This window comes from Bufo bufo, chromosome 6 (genome assembly GCF_905171765.1).
Source record: "Bufo bufo chromosome 6, aBufBuf1.1, whole genome shotgun sequence".
NCBI lineage: Eukaryota > Metazoa > Chordata > Amphibia > Anura > Bufonidae > Bufo > Bufo bufo.
In genome coordinates this window covers 109,587,108-109,604,260 of record NC_053394.1, presented here as the reverse complement: position 1 = coordinate 109,604,260, position 17,153 = coordinate 109,587,108, and the positions used below count along the sequence as shown (strand labels likewise).

The 17,153-nt window shown below is 48.7% G+C and overlaps 1 protein-coding gene across 2 annotated transcripts in view; it reads left to right on the top strand.

The window, feature by feature from the left end:
* Nucleotides 1–4,362: 4,362 nt before the first annotated feature.
* Nucleotides 4,363–17,153, top strand: part of OSBPL2 (oxysterol binding protein like 2) — an 80,973-nt gene continuing 68,182 nt past the window's right edge. The window contains exon 1 of one of the 2 annotated variants that reach the window (XM_040438701.1): nt 4,363–4,426. The gene's annotated coding sequence lies outside the window, so the exon portion shown is untranslated. Of the gene's footprint in view, nt 4,427–4,466; nt 4,572–17,153 lie in introns of those variants that run through there. The other variant, XM_040438702.1, reaches the window with a different exon arrangement.

The window sequence follows — 17,153 nt, the reverse complement described above, 5'->3', positions numbered from 1 at the left end:
AGAGGCCGGCGCAATGACGTCATCGTGCCGCCTGAGCCTTACATTACAGCGTGGGACACAGGAAGAGGCTGCATCGCATCGCTGACACTTAGGTAAGTATAAGTGTTTTTTTTTTTGTTTTTTTTTACAATAGTGTTACTGGCACATTGGGGGGGCTTATTACAAAACTGGCACATGATGATGGGGGGGAACTTTATAGTGTCTGTGACTTTCAAAGTCCCACAGTCCTTTGTTCTATTGCTTTAAGTATATTCTTGTTTTGAAACAACATTGATTCTTTCTTAAAAACGGGGGGGGGGGGGGGGGGGGCGCAGTTTGCCATCTTCGCCCTGGGCACCAAATGGCCTTGTCCCAGCCCTGCCTCTTCGTACACCCTTTAACCACAAATTATGTACATTTACGTGATTTGTGATCAGTATGGGACATGTTTTATCTTCTTGTATACTCGGACACAGGCCTCTCACCCAGTTAAGCCAGTACTCTCTGCTCTGCACTGATGAGGGGCAATCACCCTGAAACAGCTGTCTGCAGATGAGGTGCTGGCTTATTTAATATCCAAGTCATGTCTCAAGGCTTAGTTAAAGAGCTGAACATTGACTTATAGGATAGCTGCTTTACATCTGGTGGCATTAGAGGCAGAGTTTGTTAAGAGCTCATTTGCATCCCTTTCCCTCCCTTATCTTCTTGTGGAACAGACATACAGATACGGACAGCACACAGATCATCTGTGTGCTTTCCGCACCCGTATATCCATTCCACAAAATGCAGATCACAGACTCATTGAAGTCAGTGGGTTCGCAAAAAAAAAAGAAAAAGGGGGACAGCACACAGGCCGCATCCAGTTTTTTTCTACACTGGCACTGATGGTTTAATAATGCTTATTACTAGCTGCATGCATATGCTGTTCCCAGTACATGTGCAAGTAGTAATGCAATCACTGACAAAAAAAACTAACGCACCAAGAAGGAGTTGTTGGAATCAAATGAAGCTTTGTGTGTGTGAATATAATGATATATGTGTAAGTGATTACAATATTAAGGTGAAAGGATACGTTTATTGGAGAAAACTGTAACATTGAAAGAAAAATCTAGTACCCTGTTGGGGCCAGGAAACTATATAGTGGGCAATTCGCCAAATGACCATACTGCTTCTCTTACTCCAATGACGCACCCCCTCTGAAAAAGTCTTTGAGTGCGTCGTAGAGGCATCTCTAGCAGTCAACAATCTTTCACCTAGAGGTACACCACCCAAAAGTGGCCACTGAAAGCATTTTTTTTTTTAGGGTAGGGCATATTCACCTTCTTGTGGCAAGACCCAGTGTCTCATAGATCACACCTGTAATCATTTACATAACTGACATAACTGCATGCAAAGTTTAGCACCAATCCAACATTTCTGTCTGGGTGTTTTATTTTCTAGTCAGTGATTACAGACAGTGCCCAACCTATTTAAAGGATTTTCCATATGAATTTAGTCATCTGAGATACTCTTAGGGCTCATGCACACGACCGTATGTATTTTGCGGTATGCATAAAACGGAGCCGCAAAAAATACGGATGACATCCGTGTGCACTCTGTATTTTGCGGAATGGAACAGCTGGCCCCTAATAGAACAGTACTATCCTTGTCCATAACGCGGACAATAATAGGACATTGTGGCGTAACCAACCTCACCACTGGGTTTTGGAGGGGCCTGGCTACCAGCCTCTTGCCTCAGGATTAGGGCCCATACTAAGTTTAAAGGAGAAGACAGACCGGCCGCACAGCTTAAATCTGTGGAACTGTTTTGGGCAGGAAAGCCATGCTTGCGGTCGGCCAAATGTGATTTCCATGGAATTCGGGAACCCCTGCTCGGATCTGGGTGATTTTTGGATATGTTGTTCACCCAGATCAGAGCTATCCATGGATGTATACATTATGGGGATATGTGGGGTTTTGAGGTGTTTTCTGTGTTTTGAGGAAAAATGTGTGTTTTCTGTCTGTGAGTGATTAAGTTAGCTCATTACGTTTGGTAAGGGTGAATAGGACAAGGGATTAAAAGATCCCAGGTTCTAGCCCCTAAGGGGGGCTAATAGTTATTAAATAAATAAATAAAAAAAATTAAAACAAACACCAAAATATTAAGTATAAATCACCCCCTTTCCCAATTTTATATATATAAACGATAAATAAACATATCACATATGACCACGTCCGAAAAGTCCAAACTATTAAAATATTTAAAAAAAATCTATGCGGCGAACACCGGAACAGAAAAATAAAACTGCACGATTTGCCATTTTTTAAAATGCGGAATGCACGTGGCTTTTTTGCGTTTTCTTTTTTTCACGTGGTATCGAATGGTATCGAGTATCGCAATACTTTTTTATGGTATCGAAATCGAATCAAAAATTTGGTATTGCAACAACTCTCAAACAGGATCGTGTGAAGTTATGAAGAGGGCTCCACGTCTTTTTTTTTATCAGCACAGAAAAAGCTCCATGTGAACAGACATCTGCAGCAGGCTCCCACCCTGACTATTACAATAGTGGTGCCCCTCAGGTGCTAGGGCCTGACTCGGGTGACCTCTTAGGCCCCTTTCACACAAGCGAGTATTCCGCACGGATGCGATGCGGGAGGTGAACGCATTGCACCCGCACTGAATACTGACCCATTCATTTCTATGGGGCTGTTCACATGAGCGGTGATTTTCACGCATCACTTGTGCGTTGCGTGAAAATCGCAGCATGCTCCTCTTTGTGCGTTTTTCACGTAACGCAGGCCCCATAGAAATGAATGGGGTTGCGTGAAAATCGCAAGCATCCGCAAGCAAGTGCGGATGCGTTACGATTTTCACGCACGGTTGCTTGGAGACGATCGGGATGGAGACCCGATCATTATTATTTTCCCTTATAACATGGTTATAAGGGAAAATAATAGCATTCTGAATACAGAATGCATAGTAAAACAGCGCTGGAGGGGTTAAAAAATAAAAATAAATAATTTAACTCACCTTAGTCCACTTGATCGCGTAGCCCGGCATCTCCTTCTGTCTCCTTTGTTGAACAGGACCTGTGAGTGACGTCACTCCGGTCATCACATGATCTTTTACCATGGTGATGGATCATGTGATGACCGGAGTGACGTCATCAAAGGTCCTTGACCTGTAATGGACGCTCACCACAGGTCCTGTTCAGCAAAGGAGACAGAAGGAGATGTCGGCATCGCGATCAAGTGGACTAAGGTGAGTTAAAAAAAATTTTTGAACCCCTCCAGCGCTGTTTTACTATGCATTCTGTATTCAGAATGCTATTATTTTCCCTTATAACCATGTTATAAGGGAAAATAATACAATCTACAGAACACCGATCCCAAGCCCGAACTTCTGTGAAGAAGTTCGGGTTTGGGTACCAAACATGCGCGATTTTTCTCACGCGAGTGCAAAACGCATTACAATGTTTTGCACTTGCGCGGAAAAATCGCGGGTGTTCCCATAACGCACCCGCACATTTTCCCGCAACGCCCGTGTGAAAGAGGCCTTAGGCCTTGCTCATATTTCCGTTTTTCACTGACGTGTGCTGTCTGTGTTTTCTGCGGACTGCACACGTACCCGTTGATTTCAATGTGTCTGTTCATATTTCAATCATTGGGACATGCACTACTTTAATCCGTGCTGCGGCCCAAGCACACCCATTGAAGTCTATGGGTCCGTGAAAATCGCTGACACACATCTGTGTTGTGTCCGTTTTTCACTGATGACTGATAGGAGATTCTTTAGAAATTAATTTTCAGCTGAGCAACGTCATTGAATTACGAATGACACACGGATGGTAAAAACGGACACACGGACCATCCTTACGGATGAAGCACGTGCGCTTTTTTTCACAGACATGGAAATGTGAATGAGGCCTTAAACTGCAGCCATAGTGGACGTCACCCATCTTTACCACAGTCTACATAGTGACAGCAACTTGAGATTGCAGCAGGAGCCGACTACAAGCAGCATTCTCTCTCACACAGGGGCCATCCTCCAGCTATGCATACATATGAAATCCACCGTTCACACAGGTGAGATACAACCAGCTCATTGTTTGCTGCGCAGATAACCCAGCAGTTGACTATAGACAGCGGCGCACCACAAGTCCCAGCAGGCGGCCGCAGTGGAGCGCTGCACTGACGTGTGCGTGCCCCCTCATTGGTTACATAACACTGCTTATCCTCGCTATGTAATAATCTATTTATTTCATAGACAGGATCCAAGCCCTGACATCAGCTCACATGCTCCCAGACGCCACGCCCCCTGCCTCCAGCGGGCACTTTCATTGGATGCCCGGGCTGCTTGTCTTCCGGAGCTGGGCGGTGATTGGTGGGTGCTGGGCGGCTGGGACTGCTTGGCACTTCCGCCTGGTTGTCAGTGGAGAAGCTGAGTCTTGAGCAGCAGCTGCAGGTAAATAACCTAGGCCTATGGGGTGCCCTCACCGGGGCATGCCGGGAAATCACGGAGGGGTCGCTACCTAGAGGCTGGGGCCCCGTCCACCCAACCTAATAGTCAGTGTGACCACCGCATGCTTGGAGCACTGTGTGTACAGAGGGTGAGAGTGATGTGTCCTGCTGGTAATGTGATATGTGTGTGTACATACAGTAGATATGTGTTATGTAGCAGAGCTGAATTGGTCATTCAGCTATTCTTACGTGGCAATGCCCAGTCCTATGTCAGTAAAGCTGAATTGTTATAAAAGGACAACTTCTGCAACTTTGTATCACTTTGTGTAATGCATCATCAATGTCTTCAATACCTCTGCTTGCTGCCAGTGGATAAGAACATATCCAGAGCTCATACTCTTCACAGCTGAGGGTTTGTTACAGTTGTATTGAGTCTAGGCCAGGGATCAGTGACCTTCGGCACACCAGCTGCTGTGAAACTGCAACTCTCAGCATGCCAATATGCTTGGCTGTTCTAACTCCTAGAAAAGTGAATGGAGCATTCTGGAAGTTGTAGTTTCTGAACACCAGGAGTGCCGGAGGTTGCTGATCCCCGCTCTAGGCGGTCCATTAGGTAGCCCCAAATTAATGCAGTTTTCCTGCAGTCCTATGTAAAACCGAAAGCTGCACCTAACGACAAATCTAGAATTTCCACTGTAGACAATGATGAGTAGTTGACAGCAGCTAAGGAGCCACAGATTACCACTGTCAGGGCATACTGTGAGTTGTACTGTTACATCAGCTGAAGAGGGGCAATGCTTAGCGTTGTAGTCCTACTAGCGGGATGATGGAAATGTATTCTTATTCATAGTGCGCTTGGAACAGGAATTGTTCAGGACTAGCATAACAGCGCCACTCTTGTACAATGGCTGTACGTGGTATTACAATAAGAAGCAGCAATACCAGACAGGGCCATAGACAGAAGTGGCGCTGTTTCCGTGTTTTTGTTAATTTTAAACACCCTCTTCGGCTCCTTGTTTTGGAAATCTCTGCATGCACGAAGAGGAAGAGCTGCAGTATAAAGCATGGGGATGGACAAGTTTTAAGGCTAGTTTCAGACGAGCGTAATGCAGTTGCATTATTGCGCTAGTCGGCATCTCGTATGATAAGATAGGTGGTGGATTTCAGACTACCTGACACCGATAAGCAGTCCAGCTAAGCTGTCTGGCGCCCCCTGCCTGTGGCGTTTCGAGCACCTTATCATATGATTAGCCTGTGATGATTGTGACTAAGCGTCTTTGGCGCAGCGTTCTCACCTTGCCGAGCCGGTGGAGCAGACCTGGCGGTATTTGCGGTGTGGTCATGTGACCGCTGCTTGTTTTTCTTGTGAGCACAGCAGGGCTGATAACAGGACAGGATCCGGAGAGCGTGGAGTGTCTGGCATCAGCTGATTGGGACACTGACGACTGGCGTATCACACATGCTGCGGTTACTCCAGGTCGAACCCTGTGTAGATCCAATAGTCAGATTTAAAGGGGGGTTCCAGTATTAAAGCTTAAAGGGGTCATCCCACCAGGAACACGTATCCTTTTCCACAGGATGAGGGCTCATTCACACGGCCATTGCCACCGTGTCGCGTGCATCGCTCACTTTCTGCTGGCCCAGTTGTAGAAATGACTATTCTTGTCTGCAGATTGTATTATTTGTGAATAAAAGCAGAATGCGATGATTTGTAAATCTCATAGACCCATATTTTCTTCACAATAAGGCCTCATGCACAGGAACGTTGTTTTGGTCCCCATCCGAGCCGCAGTATTCGTGTCTTGGATACGGACCCATTCACTTCAATCGGGCCGCAAAAGATGTCCGCATCCGTTGCTCCGTTCCGTGGTCCGCAAAAAGTATATAACCTGTCTTATTCTTGTCCATTTTGCAGACAAGAATAGGCAGTTATAATAATGTCTGTCCGCGCTGTTCCGCAAATTGCAGAACGCACACGGACGCCATCCGTTTTTTGCAGATCTGCAATTTGCGGACCGCAAAACACACAACGGTCGTGTGCATGAGGCCTAACTCATAGAACGCATATCAGACGTTGAAAGTGAGACATTTTACCATTTCATGAAAAAATTAACTCATTTAGAACTTGATGGCAGTAACTAGAGATGAGCGAATTTCATATTATGAAATTCGTTTACTCTTCGTTTGGTAAAAGCACAACTGCGTTATGGATTCTGTTACCACGGACCATAACGCAATTCTATAACGGAATGCCTTCAGAGGCGTCCCGTCATAACAGAAGTCTATGGGCTGCAAAACGGATCCGTCCTGTTTCCATTATGCAGGAGAGGACTCCCCTGCATAACATAAAGCGGACGGATCCGTTTTTGCAGCCCATAGACTTCTATTATGACGGGACGCCTCTAAAGGCATTCCGTTATGTTTTCCGTTACAGAATTGCGTTATGGTCCGTGGTAACGGACTCATCTCTAGCAGTAACACATATTAAAAAAAAGTTGGGACAGGGCCATGTCGGCCATTGTGTAGCGAGGAGACCAATTGCTGCAGTTTTGGGAGAGAAATGTCCCATTATTGTCTCGTGTAGCTCCTCTAGCTGCCCTGGGACTTTTCCAGATTTTTAGTTTCAGGACCCTCCAAGGGGGCAATTTATCAGGAGGGGAATATCGGAAGTCGGTTTTGCTTGAGTCTGTGTTGGAGTATTTGGTGCCACATTTATCAAATGTCACAGGTTGTTGGAAATCTGTCTTGTCCTTAAACCTACCACTTCCGTCTAGAGAAGCTCCTCCAGTTCTCCTACTCCACCATCCTCCTGGAGTGAGATTGCGACTATTTTGCGCCTTTTTTAAAAAGTCGCAATGATGAATCTGGAGTGAAACTCATTAACATAGCTAACCACACCCACTTTTCCACCTATATTATAAAACTGGAGTGAGTGGTGTAAAAATGCAAAAAGTTGCAAAATTTTGCACAAGTGGATGTAAAAAGTCTCAAATTTTTGCGCAAACGCTTAAATCCTTGCATTGGGGTTTTAGTTACATATTACAGTGTCCCAACTTTTTGGGAATTGGGGTTGTATATGTCTACAAAATTGGGCAGCCTCAGTTATGTCAATCAAACCAAGCATACTACTACACCTTTAAATAGCAATTCCTACAGAGCTGCGCTTCCAGTTCTGGAAGCCTCGGGCACCCTCGCTTTCCTTGCTTTGGTTGTTTGCACTCTGGAAAAATCCTCTTTACACTGGGCACTGTACAGTTATCTGACATACCGCCCCACTGCATCGTAAGAGCTCAGCTAGAAGCTGGTATGGATGTAGTGACAAGCAGCAGATTTGTGAATTCAGCTCTGGACGCTACAACAGGCTGTAAGGCCTCTTTCAGACGGGCGTTGCGGGAACACACGTGATTTTTCCGCGCGAGTGCAAAACATTGTAATGCGTTTTGCACTCGCGTGAGAAAAATCATGTATGTTTGGTACCCAAACCCGAACTTCTTCACAGAAGTTCGGGCTTGGGATCGGTGTTCTGTAGATTGTATTATTTTCCCTTACAACATGGTTATAAGGGAAAATAATAGCATTCTGAATACAGAATGCTTAGTACAATAGCGCTGGAGGGGTTAAAATATAAATAAAAATAATTTAACTCACCTTAATCCACTTGCTCGCGTAGCCCGGCATCTCCTTCTGTCTCCTTTGCTGAACAGGACCTGTGGTGACGTCACTCCGGTCATCACATGATCTTTTACCATGGTGATGGATCATGTGATGACCGGAGTGACGTCACCACAGGTCCTGTTCAGCAAAGGAGACAGAAGGAGATGCCGGCTGCGCGAGCAAGTGGATTAAGGTGAGTTTAATTATTATTATTATTATTATTATTATTATTATTTTTTAACCCCTCCAGCGCTATTGTACTATGCATTCTGTATTCAGAATGCTATTATTTTCCCTTATAACCATGTTATAAGGGAAAATAATAATGATCGGGTCTCCATCCCGATCGTCTCCTAGCAACCGTGCGTGAAAATCGCACTGCATCCGCTTGCGGATGCTTGCGATTTTCACGCAACCCCATTCACTTCTATGGGGCCTGCGTTGCGTGAAAAACGCAGAATATAGAGCATGCTGCGATTTTCACGCAACGCACAAGTGATGCGTGAAAATCACCGCTCATGTGAACAGCCCCATAGAAATGAATGGGTCGGTATTCAGTGCGGGTGCAATGCGTTCAACTCACACATCGCATCCGCGCGGAATACTCGCCCGTGTGAAAGGGGCCTTACTCAGGTTCAGTACTTAATTCCTCACCAATTTCAAGAGCTCTGCTTGCTTTTAATCGCCTGTGGACAGTTGGACATTGTATTTTGTAATTGAATAAACTATACGTTGACCGTGCTACATAGTGATGTTAACATAGCCTAATACAGGTGCGCGGCTCGTTACAGTGTATCAGCGCTCTTTCTAAGGGCTCATGCACACAGCCATAGGTGTGTTGCGGCCCGCAAATCATGGATACCGACCGAGTGCATGGCGCCATTTTATTACATTCCTGCAGAAATGTCCCTTCCTTGTCCGCAAAACGGACTAGAATAGAACATGTTCTATTTTTTATTTATTTTTTGCGGTATGCGGAATGGACTTTTGCAGCCCCATTGAGATAAAAGGGTGCATACGATCCACAAAAAACGAGGATCGGATGCAGACTGAAACTACGTCCGCGTGCGTGAGCGTTATATTGAGCTTGTCCGCTGTTTGCTTGGTCTGGTGGTTTTAGGCCTTTGTCCTCTTTATGATTAATTTCTGCTGAATAAGGGTCCATTCACACGTCCGTAAAGTGTTCTGCGGATCCGCAAAACACGGACACTGGCAATGTGCATTCCGCAATTTGTGGACCGGACATTGCCGGCACTATAATAGAAAATGCCTAATCTTGTCCGCACGGATGCGGAAGTGCAGATCCGCAAATGCGGATGCGGACAGCACATTCCGGCCCCATTGAAAATTAATGGGTCTACACCCGTTCTGCAAAATTGCGGAGCGGAACGGATGCGGATGTGTGAATGGACCCTAAGTCTACATTCTGAATCAGTCTACAGGGTGGGCCATTTATATGGATAGACCTTAATAAAATGGGAATGGTTGGTGATATTAACTTCCTGTTTGTGGCACATTAGTATATGTGAGGGGGGAAACTTTTCAAGATGGGTGGTGACCATGGCGGCCATTTTGAAGTCTGCCATTTTGAATCCAACTTTTGTTTTTTCAATAGAAAGAGGGTCATGTGACACATCAAACTTATTGGGAATTTCACAAGAAAAACAATGGTGTGCTTGGTTTTAATGTAACTTTATTCTTTCATGAGTTATTTACAAGTTTCTGACCACTTATAAAATGTGTTCAATGTGCTGCCCATTGTGTTGGATTGTCAATGCAACCCTCTTCTCCCACTCTTCACACACTGATAGCAACACCGCAGGAGAAATGCTAGCATAGGCTTCAAGTATACGTAGTTTCAGGTGCTGCACATCTCGTATCTTCACAGCATAGACAATTGCCTTCAGATGACCCCAAAGATAAAAGTCTAAGGGGGTCAGATCGGGAGACCTTGGGGGCCATTCAACTGGCCCACGACGACCAATCCACTTTCCAGGAAACTGTTCATCTAGGAATGCTCGAACCTGACACCCATAATGTGGTGGTGCACATTATGATGCGAGGCATCATTCACATCAGGCAATGCTTCTTGTGAAAAGCAAACCCAGAACTGGTGTGTGTTTTTTATAGGGCAGGGCAGCTGTAACCAACACCTCCAATCTCATCTCATTGATTGGACGCCAGTTGGCTGACACCTCGCTCCAATTAGCTCTTGGAGATGGCATTAGTCTAGGGGTTCACATACTTTTTCCACCTGCACTGTGAATGTTTACATGGTGTGTTCAATAAAAACATGGTAACATTTAATTCTTTGTGTGTTATTAGTTTAAGCAGACTGTGATTGTCTATTGTTGTGACTTAGATGAAGATCAGATCACATTTTCTGACCAATTTGTGCAGAAATCCATATCATTCCAAAGGGTTCACATACTTTTTCTTGCAACTGTAAGTCCACGTTCCTTCCACACCTTCTTATGTCAGCCAAGGAGAGCATTCTGTGTTAGGTCCTTTGTTTGCCTCAGATTGTTCCCCGGAGACTTCAATCACGTTCATCTCGGCTCTCGCACTTTGACTGGTAATTGTTTTTACGACTCTGGTCTGAAATGCTCCTGGCAGTTTTTCAGTGAAAGACAATGCTTCATTTATATTATATAGGGAAGAGTTTATTCCCATGTTACGGAATTTTCAGTTAAAGTGGTTTCCTGAGATTTTGATACTGATGACTTAGGCTACATGTACACGACCAGTCCATTTTTTTTTGGGTCCGCAAACTGCGGATCCACAAAAAACGGAAGCCACCCGTGTGCCTTCCACAATTTGTTGAACGGAACTGGCGGCCCATTGTAGAAATGCCTATTCTTGTCCTCAAAACGGACAAGAATAGGACATGTTATTTATTTTATTTTTTTGGAAGGCCACGGAACGGAGCAAAGGATGCAGACAGCACACGGAGTGCTGTCCGCATCTTTTGCAGCCCCATTAAAGTGAATGGGTCCGCACCCGAGCCGCAAAAACTGCGGCTCGGATGCGAACCTGAACTACAATCGTGTGCATGAGGCCTTATCAGGATAGGCCATCAGTATCTGATCAGTAGGGGTTCTGACACCTGGGACCCCCAATGATCGGCTGTTTGAGAAGGCCTTCATTGTATAGCATCTGTGCTTGGTATTGCCCCATTTGAAGTGAAGAGGGTTGTGCTCCTTTCCAGACCCTCATCCTTTGGCTAGGGAGGAGAGCTGCTACAACAAGTGTCTCTTGTTCTTGAGGACCTAGCATGTCCATGTATTAGGTCGTGTGCGCCCCATGGCCGTGCTGCGGCCCGCCCCCATTAGTCAATGGGGCCGGAGTGGTAGTCCAGCAGCACGCGTGCACTAGCAGCAGCACGGATCCGACAGGCTGTTCACCCTCTGGAACAGCCTGCCGCTAGTGTGAAAGTAGCCTTAGTAAATGTAAAAAGCCAGAGTTCCAGCATCCTGTGTTTTTGTGAAGAAGCCAGAAAGCCAAAAATTGCGGATCCGCAAAGCACTACGGCCTTCTGAACGAGCCCTTAATGTAAGACAGCTCGGAAGCTGTCTTACAGTTAGAACTGGCGCTAGATGCCTCTTTATAACTCCGGTGGATCCTCCGCCATCTTAGCGCTTAATAAATGTGTCCCTTATTGACTATATCCATCGGCATCTTGGAGCGTCCCGCCAGCCCCGTGCACACCTGCCATGACGGTTACATCAGGGTAAGAAGACTAGATGTAGCATCGTTTTGTGCAGTTGTCGTACAGTCGTCACCTGCCCGCAGCTTGAAGTGACGGATAACAGGGAACATGGCTCCCATCCAACCCAACAGACAGGACCCGGGGCTCGTCCCTGTTTGGTTATTCTCCCCCCCCCCCCACTCACACCGAGATTGCTAATGATTTTCTTTATCTCCTGCATTTAGCCTCCGGTTAACGTAAGCCGCGCATCATTAGTCCTCGGCAGTTTGGACGAGCTCTCAAGCTTCATCTTTTCCTGGAGGCGCAGGCTTCGTAGCCACGGATTTAATTGCCACCTCCTTCTGTACTACTACGCTGTCTTGAACAAGAGCCGTATTGATTGGGTGCTCTAGTCCGCCGCTTGCCCCCTGCTCGCGCCGTCGGGCAGGCCAGAATTAATTGTCACTTTCTTCAGTATTCTGCTCAGCCCGTGCTCGTCAGGATTTCTAAAACCTAGAGTGCCAACTCGTTATCGCTCTTGCTAGGATTGTCGGATTACTGCGCACTAGTCCTAGGAGTTACTCGACCATGTGTATTTTGCAGTCCGTAAAACACGGATCCATAAACAAACTGGATGACATCCGTGACGTCTGTGTTACATGCCTTTTTGTTTTATTGCGGATCTGCAAAACGGACAAGAATAGGACATGTGCTATTTTTTTTTGCGGAATGGACATAAGGATACGGAATAAACACGGGGTGATTTTTTATTTTTATTTATTTTTTGCATGGCCCCACTGAAATTAATGGTTCTGTATACGTGGCGCCAAAAAACTGGAATGGACACGGACAAAAAATACATTTGTGTGCATGAGGCCCTACACCGTTAAAGGGGTTGTCCACAGGATAGGGGATAAGGGTCTAATCCCCAGCAGTTGGACCCCCACCAATCTTGAGGATGAGTCCCGTGCTCCCTGATGTATGTCTGATAGCTGGCGGAGGATCAGCCGAAGTTATGTAGAGGCGCCGGCCTGCTTCCTGCGCCAGTTCTATATGTAAGCCAGCTCCCCTGCTGTCTTACATTTAGACCTTTTTTCTACGCCTAAAATGGGGAGGGGGATGGTCCTTAGGTGAAGTCACAGATAGTGGTACAACTAACTGTTGCGCCAACATCTGCGCCTAAAATACGCCTGATTTAGTGACACATGTACTAGGCAGGCATCAATGTGGGATTGGGGGTGTAGCTTTGGAGCAGTAGTATAGGTGACCGGCACGCTGTCATTATGCTCCTCTTGGCCCCATGTCTAATAGTACCAGGGAACCACTACTTTATATCTAATCCGTGTCTGCAGCCACCAGCGCTCCAGTTTGGTAGTCGAGTGAGATTTGTCTCCTTCCCTGGAGATTTGATATTCTCAGGATAGGTCATCAATATCAGATCGGAGGGCGTCCAGCTTAGGCCTCTTCCTAGTCCTGTGACGTCACCGTACGTTGGTCAGTCCCATTCAAGTGAATGCAGTACCAAGCACAGCCACTATACAATGTATGGCGCTGTGCTTGGGAAGATGTGAAGAACTTGCAGTGTTCACCAGAGCTCCAGTGAGCACCTTCTTCAAACAGCTGATCGGCAGGTGAGCCGGGTGTTGGACCCCCACCCATCTGATATTGATGAACTATCCTGAGGATAGGCCATCAATATAAAAATCTTTTAAAAATTCCATTACCCTGTTGGTCGCGCAGCTTTCCCAAAAACAGATATAACTAATAACCAGTATTGCTGCCTATATAACTCTCGTTGTACAGGATGTACATGCAGCTTTCCAAGACCACATCCAGCGTGTCCACCTAACCAACACAATCCACAGTAAATACTGAAAGCTGTCTGACAACCCCGGTTGGCTCTGTGCAGCCTAGGGAAGCTGTCTGACAACCCCGGTTGGCTCTGTGCAGCCTAGGGAAGCTGTCTGACAACCCCGGTTGGCTCTGTGCAGCCTAGGGAAGCTGTCTGACAACCCCGGTTGGCTCTGTGCAGCCTAGGGAAGCTGTCTGACAACCCCGGTTGGCTCTGTGCAGCCTAGGGAAGCTGTCTGACAACCCCGGTTGGCTCTGTGCAGCCTAGGGAAGCTGTCTGACAACCCCTGTTGGCTCTGTGCAGCCTAGGGAAGCTGTCTGACAACCCCTGTTGGCTCTGTGCAGCCTAGGGAAGCTGTCTGACAACCCCTGTTGGCTCTGTGCAGCCTAGGGAAGCTGTCTGACAACCCCTGTTGGCTCTGTGCAGCCTAGGGAAGCTGTCTGACAACCCCTGTTGGCTCTGTGCAGCCTAGGGAAGCTGTCTGACAACCCCTGTTGGCTCTGTGCAGCCTAGGGAAGCTGTCTGACAACCCCTGTTGGCTCTGTGCAGCCTAGGGAAGCTGTCTGACAACCCCTGTTGGCTCTGTGCAGCCTAGGGAAGCTGTCTGACAACCCCTGTTGGCTCTGTGCAGCCTAGGGAAGCTGTCTGACAACCCCTGTTGGCTCTGTGCAGCCTAGGGAAGCTGTCTGACAACCCCTGTTGGCTCTGTGCAGCCTAGGGAAGCTGTCTGACAATCCCTGTTGGCTCTGTGCAGCCTAGGGAAGCTGTCTGACAACCCCTGTTGGCTCTGTGCAGCCTAGGGAAGCTGTCTGACAACCCCTGTTGGCTCTGTGCAGCCTAGGGAAGCTGTCTGACAACCCCTGTTGGCTCTGTGCAGCCTAGGGAAGCTGTCTGACAACCCCTGTTGGCTCTGTGCAGCCTAGGGAAGCTGTCTGACAACCCCTGTTGGCTCTGTGCAGCCTAGGGAAGCTGTCTGACAACCCCTGTTGGCTCTGTGCAGCCTAGGGAAGCTGTCTGACAACCCCTGTTGGCTCTGTGCAGCCTAGGGAAGCTGTCTGACAACCCCTGTTGGCTCTGTGCAGCCTAGGGAAGCTGTCTGACAACCCCTGTTGGCTCTGTGCAGCCTAGGGAAGCTGTCTGACAACCCCTGTTGGCTCTGTGCAGCCTAGGGAAGCTGTCTGACAACCCCTGTTGGCTCTGTGCAGCCTAGGGAAGCTGTCTGACAACCCCTGTTGGCTCTGTGCAGCCTAGGGAAGCTGTCTGACAACCCCTGTTGGCTCTGTGCAGCCTAGGGAAGCTGTCTGACAACCCCTGTTGGCTCTGTGCAGCCTAGGGAAGCTGTCTGACAACCCCTGTTGGCTCTGTGCAGCCTAGGGAAGCTGTCTGACAACCCCTGTTGGCTCTGTGCAGCCTAGGGAAGCTGTCTGACAACCCCTGTTGGCTCTGTGCAGCCTAGGGAAGCTGTCTGACAACCCCTGTTGGCTCTGTGCAGCCTAGGGAAGCTGTCTGACAACCCCTGTTGGCTCTGTGCAGCCTAGGGAAGCTGTCTGACAACCCCTGTTGGCTCTGTGCAGCCTAGGGAAGCTGTCTGACAACCCCTGTTGGCTCTGTGCAGCCTAGGGAAGCTGTCTGACAACCCCTGTTGGCTCTGTGCAGCCTAGGGAAGCTGTCTGACAACCCCTGTTGGCTCTGTGCAGCCTAGGGAAGCTGTCTGACAACCCCTGTTGGCTCTGTGCAGCCTAGGGAAGCTGTCTGACAACCCCTGTTGGCTCTGTGCAGCCTAGGGAAGCTGTCTGACAACCCCGGTTGGCTCTGTGCAGCCTAGGGAAGCTGTCTGACAACCCCGGTTGGCTCTGTGCAGCCTAGGGAAGCTGTCTGACAACCCCGGTTGGCTCTGTGCAGCCTAGGGAAGCTGTCTGACAACCCCGGTTGGCTCTGTGCAGCCTAGGGAAGCTGTCTGACAACCCCGGTTGGCTCTGTGCAGCCTAGGGAAGCTGTCTGACAACCCCGGTTGGCTCTGTGCAGCCTAGGGAAGCTGTCTGACAACCCCGGTTGGCTCTGTGCAGCCTAGGGAAGCTGTCTGACAACCCCGGTTGGCTCTGTGCAGCCTAGGGAAGCTGTCTGACAACCCCGGTTGGCTCTGTGCAGCCTAGGGAAGCTGTCTGACAACCCCGGTTGGCTCTGTGCAGCCTAGGGAAGCTGTCTGACAACCCCGGTTGGCTCTGTGCAGCCTAGGGAAGCTGTCTGACAACCCCGGTTGGCTCTGTGCAGCCTAGGGAAGCTGTCTGACAACCCCGGTTGGCTCTGTGCAGCCTAGGGAAGCTGTCTGACAACCCCGGTTGGCTCTGTGCAGCCTAGGGAAGCTGTCTGACAACCCCGGTTGGCTCTGTGCAGCCTAGGGAAGCTGTCTGACAACCCCGGTTGGCTCTGTGCAGCCTAGGGAAGCTGTCTGACAACCCCGGTTGGCTCTGTGCAGCCTAGGGAAGCTGTCTGACAACCCCGGTTGGCTCTGTGCAGCCTAGGGAAGCTGTCTGACAACCCCGGTTGGCTCTGTGCAGCCTAGGGAAGCTGTCTGACAACCCCGGTTGGCTCTGTGCAGCCTAGGGAAGCTGTCTGACAACCCCGGTTGGCTCTGTGCAGCCTAGGGAAGCTGTCTGACAACCCCGGTTGGCTCTGTGCAGCCTAGGGAAGCTGTCTGACAACCCCGGTTGGCTCTGTGCAGCCTAGGGAAGCTGTCTGACAACCCCGGTTGGCTCTGTGCAGCCTAGGGAAGCTGTCTGACAACCCCGGTTGGCTCTGTGCAGCCTAGGGAAGCTGTCTGACAACCCCGGTTGGCTCTGTGCAGCCTAGGGAAGCTGTCTGACAACCCCGGTTGGCTCTGTGCAGCCTAGGGAAGCTGTCTGACAACCCCGGTTGGCTCTGTGCAGCCTAGGGAAGCTGTCTGACAACCCCGGTTGGCTCTGTGCAGCCTAGGGAAGCTGTCTGACAACCCCGGTTGGCTCTGTGCAGCCTAGGGAAGCTGTCTGACAACCCCGGTTGGCTCTGTGCAGCCTAGGGAAGCTGTCTGACAACCCCGGTTGGCTCTGTGCAGCCTAGGGAAGCTGTCTGACAACCCCGGTTGGCTCTGTGCAGCCTAGGGAAGCTGTCTGACAACCCCGGTTGGCTCTGTGCAGCCTAGGGAAGCTGTCTGACAACCCCGGTTGGCTCTGTGCAGCCTAGGGAAGCTGTCTGACAACCCCGGTTGGCTCTGTGCAGCCTAGGGAAGCTGTCTGACAACCCCGGTTGGCTCTGTGCAGCCTAGGGAAGCTGTCTGACAACCCCGGTTGGCTCTGTGCAGCCTAGGGAAGCTGTCTGACAACCCCGGTTGGCTCTGTGCAGCCTAGGGAAGCTGTCTGACAACCCCGGTTGGCTCTGTGCAGCCTAGGGAAGCTGTCTGACAACCCCTGTTCGCTCTGTGCAGCCTAGGGAAGCTGCCTGACAACCCCTGTTGGCAGAAGTGCAATGTAGGAAAGCAGATTCCTCAGGAGTGGTTTGTCT